This window comes from Anastrepha obliqua, unplaced genomic scaffold (genome assembly GCF_027943255.1).
Source record: "Anastrepha obliqua isolate idAnaObli1 unplaced genomic scaffold, idAnaObli1_1.0 ptg000080l, whole genome shotgun sequence".
In the NCBI taxonomy this organism is placed as follows: Eukaryota; Metazoa; Arthropoda; class Insecta; order Diptera; family Tephritidae; genus Anastrepha; species Anastrepha obliqua.
Window position 1 is genome coordinate 30,001 of NW_026562213.1, and position 7,500 is coordinate 37,500.

A 7,500-nucleotide genomic window follows, 5' to 3' on the forward strand; every position below is an offset into this window, starting at 1 on the left:
AATTCAAGTATTTTAATTATTTTTAAATATATTTTTATTAATATTTTTTTTTTATTAAAAACTTGAAAATTTTCGGCTTTCGCCTTGAACTTAGGACCGACTAACTCGTGATCAACCACTGTTCACACGAAACCCTTCTCCACTTCAGTCCTCCAAGGTCTCATTCGATTATTTGCTACTACCACCAAGATCTGTACCAATAGCGGCTCCATGCAGGCTTACGCCAAACACTTCTAAGCACACTATTGTACCCTCCTACTCACTAAAGTTTCAAAATTTATAAATCAATCGAAATTGTTTTATAAATCATCTACTTTAGCGGTAATGTATAGGTATACAACTTAAGCGCCATCCATTTTAAGGGCTAGTTGCTTCGGCAGGTGAGTTGTTACACACTCCTTAGCGGATTACGACTTCCATGTCCACCGTCCTGCTGTTTTAAGCAACCAACGCCTTTCATGGTATCTGCATGAGTTGTTAATTTAGGCACCGTAACATTACGTTTGGTTCATCCCACAGCGCCAGTTCTGCTTACCAAAAGTGGCCCACTGGGCACATTATATCATAACCTCAACCTTCATATCAAGAAAGGTGAGGTTCTTACCCATTTAAAGTTTGAGAATAGGTTAAAATCGTTTCGACCCTAAGGCCTCTAATCATTCGCTTTACCAGATAAGATTATTTTATATAATTTTTAAATGCACCAGCTATCCTGAGGGAAACTTCGGAGGGAACCAGCTACTAGATGGTTCGATTGGTCTTTCGCCCCTATACTCAATTCTGACAATCGATTTGCACGTCAGAACTGTTTCGGTCTTCCATCAGGGTTTCCCCTGACTTCAACCTGATCAAGTATAGTTCACCATCTTTCGGGTCACAGCATATATGCTCAAGGTACGCTCCAGTTAGAGGTATAAATAATAATAAATTATCATTATACATAACTATATGGAACGCCCCGGGATTGAATTAATTGACTATTTATTAAAAAATAGACTAAAAATTAATCCCATTATATTTAAGTTAAGTTAATTATGCCATTAAGTTTAATATAACTCAATGACTTGCACATATGTTAGACTCCTTGGTCCGTGTTTCAAGACGGGTCCCGAAGGTATCCTGAATCTTTCGCATTGTTAATCATATAAATGCATACAAATAAATATTAATATCATAGATATTAAATTTTTTGTAAAATTCAAAAAATGAATTTTAGCATTATATATAATAAAATCTATCAACACTTTATCAAATCATTAGTATTTATTTTATGTTAATATGCTTAAAAAGCAAATTAATTTAAATAAACTTAATATCACCAATGATCTTTTGATAAATACTTTATTATGTTAATAGATTACAATGTCCTTATATGAAAAAAATGCACATTATTTTTTTAATTATTTAATGATGAATTTTTCATAATGGATATTCAGGTTCATCGGGCTTAACCTCTAAGCAGTTTCACGTACTATTTAACTCTCTATTCAGAGTTCTTTTCAACTTTCCCTCACGGTACTTGTTTACTATCGGTCTCATGGTTATATTTAGTTTTAGATGGAGTTTACCACCCACTTAGTGCTGCACTATCAAGCAACACGACTCTTTGGAAATATCTTTCTAGTAATCATTAACGTTATACGGGCCTGGCACCCTCTATGGGTAAATGGCCTCATTTAAGAAGGACTTAAATCGTTAATTTCTCATACTAGATATTAAGATATTCCATACACTGCATCTCACATTTGACATATAGACAAAGTGACTTAGTGCTGAACTATTTTCTTTTCGCTCGCCGCTACTAAGAAAATCCTTGTTAGTTTCTTTTCCTCCCCTCATTAATATGCTTAAATTCAGGGGGTAATCCCATATGAGTTGAGGTTGTTTTAATATTCTTTTTTTATCTTCTCACAATTTAATAAAAAAATTATATCATCTTTTCATCTCTATTTTTCTTTTCTCCTTTTATATATTGTAAATATATAAAAATAATAATAATGTAAAATGAGGCAATCCTAGAATAAAAAATTTAATTTTTATGCTAGACATTCCTCCTTTTAATTACATATATAAATTATTATTTTATATATATATATAAATAATATGAAAATTTTTTGTAAAGAATACTTAGATTCAATATTTTCATCATTTCATTTTATTTGAGAGGATTTTTTTTTTAAAGAATATATAATAAATAAAATTCATTATATATCTTTATTTTTTTTGCTATTAATATTATGAATTATTTAAAATCCAATAATATACACATTTGCTTAAATTCAATTATTTTTATAAAAGAATAAGCAACTTATTTAGCATAGTCTTACAACCCTCAACCATATGTAGTCCAAGCAGTACTTTAAAATTGAATTTAATGTACATAACAGCATGGACTGCGATATGCGTTCAAAATGTCGATGTTCATGTGTCCTGCAGTTCACACGATGACGCACAGTTTGCTGCGTTCTTCATCGACCCATGAGCCAAGTGATCCACCGCTTAGAGTATTTTTTTATTTATTTTTATTTATAACAAATGTCAATTTTTTTTTGCATATATTAATTGAAAGAGTAAAATTAAATAATATTAATAATATATAAATTGATTTTCTTTCAATAATATATATCAAATATATTTAACTCTAAACATTTTTATTAAGTTGCGAATGTCTTAGTTCAACAATAATACAGTGGTGGTATTTATTATGATTCAATTATTTTGTATTTTTTTAATCATTTTATGTATATATAATAATATAATAAATATATACCACTTTTGTTATTGTGAACAAATTAACTTATCATTCAATCAAATGAATAATAAGTACAACTTTTTATTTTCATGTTTAAAGGTTTTTAAAAGAAAAAAATAAGAAAAAACATTACAAAATGTACCATCATATATTATATTTAATATGATATAATTGATGGATCACAAATTGAATGAAAAAGAATAAAAAGAATTATGGATTCAAAATAATTATATAAATTTTTTTTTTTTTTTCTTTTTTTTTTTTTTTTTTTTTTTTCTTTTTGTTCGTTTGTTTGCTTGTCTGTTTGTTTGTTTGTTTGTTTGTTTTTCTTACGGATATGGAACACAATAATGATCCTTCCGCAGGTTCACCTACGGAAACCTTGTTACGACTTTTACTTCCTCTAAATAATCAAGTTCGGTCAACTTTTGCGAAACAACCGTGACACACGAGGCGTCACAGTGATCACGTCCGGAGACCTCACTAAATAATTCAATCGGTAGTAGCGACGGGCGGTATGTACAAAGGGCAGGGACTTAATCAATGCGAGTTAATAACTCGCACTTACTGGGAATTCCAAGTTCATGTGAACAGTTTCAGTTCACAATCCCAAGCATGAAAGTGGTTCAGCGGTTTACCCGGACCTCTCGGTCTAGGAAATACACGTTGATACTTTCATTGTAGCGCGCGTGCAGCCCAGGACATCTAAGGGCATCACAGACCTGTTATTGCTCAATCTCGTTACTGCTAGACGCAATTTGTCCATTTAAGAAGCTAGTGTCCTTATAATGGGACAAACCAACAGGTACGACTCCACTTATATAAACACATTCAAACACTTGTACATTCAAGATGTACGCATGAAAGAAGGCTATATAAGTTTCAACATCATAATCCTGAAAGCATCTATTTAATATATTTGAGTCTCGTTCGTTATCGGAATTAACCAGACAAATCACTCCACGAACTAAGAACGGCCATGCACCACCACCCATAGATTCGAGAAAGAGCTATCAATCTGTCTTACACGCTTATGTTCGGACCTGGTAAGTTTTCCCGTGTTGAGTCAAATTAAGCCGCAGGCTCCACTCCTGGTGGTGCCCTTCCGTCAATTCCTTTAAGTTTCAGCTTTGCAACCATACTTCCCCCGGAGCCCAAAAGCTTTGGTTTCCCGGGAAGCGACTGAGAGAGCCATAGTAGTAGCTACACCCAATTGCTAGCTGGCATCGTTTATGGTTAGAACTAGGGCGGTATCTGATCGCCTTCGAACCTCTAACTTTCGTTCTTGATTAATGAAAACATCTTTGGCAAATGCTTTCGCTTAAGTTAGTCTTACGACGGTCCAAGAATTTCACCTCTCGCGTCGTAATACTAATGCCCCCAAACTGCTTCTATTAATCATTACCTCTTGATCTAAAAACCAATGAAAGTAGAACAGAGGTCTTATTTCATTATTCCATGCACAAAATATTCAGGCATTTGGAGCCTGCTTTAAGCACTCTAATTTGTTCAAAGTAATTGTACCGGCCCACAACAACACTCGATGAAGAGCACTGAAGTAGGTTTAAATAGGAGGAATATATAAAAAATACATTGTATTAATTATATATAAGAACTCCACCGGTAATACGCTTACATACATAAGGTAATGTACATACCACAATATATAGTTGTACTACCCGTATGAAGCACAAATTCAACTACGAACGTTTTAACCGCAACAACTTTAATATACGCTATTGGAGCTGGAATTACCGCGGCTGCTGGCACCAGACTTGCCCTCCAATAGGTCCTTGTTAAAGGATTTAAAGTGTACTCATTCCAATTACAGGGCCTCGGATATGAGTCCTGTATTGTTATTTTTCGTCACTACCTCCCCGAACTGGGAGTGGGTAATTTACGCGCCTGCTGCCTTCCTTAGATGTGGTAGCCGTTTCTCAGGCTCCCTCTCCGGAATCGAACCCTGATTCCCCGTTACCCGTTGCAACCATGGTAGTCCTAGATACTACCATCAAAAGTTGATAGGGCAGACATTTGAAAGATCTGTCGTCGGTACGGGACCATACGATCTGCAAGTTATCTAGAGTTCAACCAATTTAACGATCAAATGATCGCTTGGTTTTAGTCTAATAAAAGCACACGTTCCATAAGGTCCGTGTTTATATTGCATGTATTAGCTCTAGAATTACCACAGTTATCCAAGTAACTGTTAACGATCTATGGAACCATAACTGATATAATGAGCCTTTTGCGGTTTCACTTTTAATTTGTTTGTACTTAGACATGCATGGCTTAATCTTTGAGACAAGCATATAACTACTGGCAGGATCAACCAGAATAATATTTGTATTTATATATTTTTCTTTGTTTTTCATATTTGAAAATTTCATAAATTACGGTGTATATAAAAAGTAAAGGGGCGACCCCCCTTTAGCTTTTCTTATCAAAATTCAAAAACCGTTTTTTATGAAAAAGAATTTTCGTTCTCTATATTATATATTTTATATAAAAATATAAGAACGATATTTCTTCTTAATATTTGCCAATTTTCAAATAATTTATCATTCTTAATAACATTTTACTTTTTTTTCAAATGCATTTTTAATGTAATAATTTCATATATTACATAATTTTTCTCTTTGAATTGAAATTAATAATTTCATAATTCTATTTTTTAATCATAAATATATATGATTGAAAAAATTTTCTCCTCTTTTCCTTTGTTTAAAATTTAATTTTTCTTATAAATTTTTGTTTTTCTTATTTTTTTCTCTTCATCATCTGTTTAATTTCCTGTATTTATACAAGAAACAAACAGTTGAGGATAATTTCTATGTAATGCTAGTATAGAATATAAAATTTTGAATTCAAAAATTTATTTCTATTTAAACTAACTATAGAAAACCAGGAATAAAATACAATAACACCAATATGCCATAACATGTTAGTATAGAATATAGATTCTTCATATATGTATATATATTCGAAAATTTTTTCTATTTAAACTAACGTATGGAAAACCAGGAATAAAATCATAATATTACCAGTTTAATATGGCTCAAATTCGAGTTTCATATAGTTATGATTCGATTTATATGCTTCAATATCATTGGTTAGTTAACTTTTGATATTTTCATATTATATCACATGCCTTCACCGTGAGTGTTTTTTGCCATGCACACCTCACATTGTCAAAAATGTATGGGAAAAATTCATTTCAATACATTTCAGTTTGATTTGAAATGTCTTTATTATATATTTTAGTGCCAATATGCCAAGGTTATATTCCATAACTCTCTATTTAAACTAACGTATGGAAAACCAGGCATAAAATCACAATATTACCAGTTTAATATGGCTCAAATTCGAGTTTCATATAGTTATGATTCGATTTATATGCTTCAATATCATTGGTTAGTTAACTTTTGATATTTTCATATTATATCACATGCCTTCACCGTGAGTGTTTTTTGCCATGCACACCTCACATTGTCAAAAATGTATGGGAAAAATTCATTTCAATACATTTCAGTTTGATTTGAAATGTCTTTATTATATATTTTAATGGCAATATGCCAAGGTTATATTCCATAAAATGTTAGTATAGAATATAGATTCTTCATATATGTATATATATTCGAGAATTTTTTTCTATTTAAACTAACGTATGGAAAACCAGGCATAAAATCACAATATTACCAGTTTAATATGGCTCAAATTCGAGTTTCATATAGTTATGATTCGATTTATATGTTTCAATATCATTGGTTAGTTAACTTTTGATATTTTCATATTATATCACATGCCTTCACCGTGAGTGTTTTTTGCCATGCACACCTCACATTGTCAAAAATGTATGGGAAAAATTCATTTCAATACATTTCAGTTTGATTTGAAATGTCTTTATTATATATTTTAGTGCCAATATGCCAAGGTTATATTCCATAACATGTTAGTATTAGAATATAGATTCTTCATATATGTATATATATTCGAAAATTTTTTCTATTTAAACTAACGTATGGAAAACCAGGCATAAAATCACAATATTACCAGTTTAATATGGCTTAAATTCGAGTTTCATATAGTTATGATTCGATTTATATGCTTCAATATCATTGGTTAGTTAACTTTTGATATTTTCATATTATTTCACATGCCTTCACCGTGAGTGTTTTTTGCCATGCACACCTCACATTGTCAAAAATGTATGGGAAAAATTCATTTCAATACATTTCAGTTTGATTTGAAATGTCTTTATTATATATTTTAGTGCCAATATGCCAAGGTTATATTCCATAACATGTTAGTATTAGAATATAGATTCTTCATATATGTATATATATTCGAAAATTTTTTCTATTTAAACTAACGTATGGAAAACCAGGCATAAAATCACAATATTACCAGTTTAATATGGCTTAAATTCGAGTTTCATATAGTTATGATTCGATTTATATGCTTCAATATCATTGGTTAGTTAACTTTTGATATTTTCATATTATTTCACATGCCTTCACCGTGAGTGTTTTTTGCCATGCACACCTCACATTGTCAAAAATGTATGGGAAAAATTCATTTCAATACATTTCAGTTTGATTTGAAATGTCTTTATTATATATTTTAGTGCCAATATGCCAAGGTTATATTCCATAACATGTTAGTATTAGAATATAGATTCTTCATATATGTATATATATTCGAAAATTTTTTCTATTTAAACTAACGTATGGAAAACCAGGCATAAA

The 7,500-nt window shown here is 31.1% G+C and overlaps 1 non-coding gene and 2 pseudogenes across 1 annotated transcript; all 3 read right to left on the reverse strand.

Annotated features, from left to right (window-relative positions):
- Positions 1-1,884, reverse strand: part of LOC129251848 (large subunit ribosomal RNA) — a 4,872-nt pseudogene extending 2,988 nt beyond the window's left edge.
- Positions 1,885-2,326: 442 nt separating this feature from the next.
- Positions 2,327-2,507, reverse strand: LOC129251853 (5.8S ribosomal RNA; annotated as a pseudogene).
- Positions 2,508-3,100: 593 nt separating this feature from the next.
- Positions 3,101-5,091, reverse strand: LOC129251844 (small subunit ribosomal RNA). Its single transcript, XR_008583138.1, has one exon. It is a non-coding gene; the product is annotated as a small subunit ribosomal RNA (ribosomal RNA).
- Positions 5,092-7,500: the final 2,409 nt, after the last annotated feature.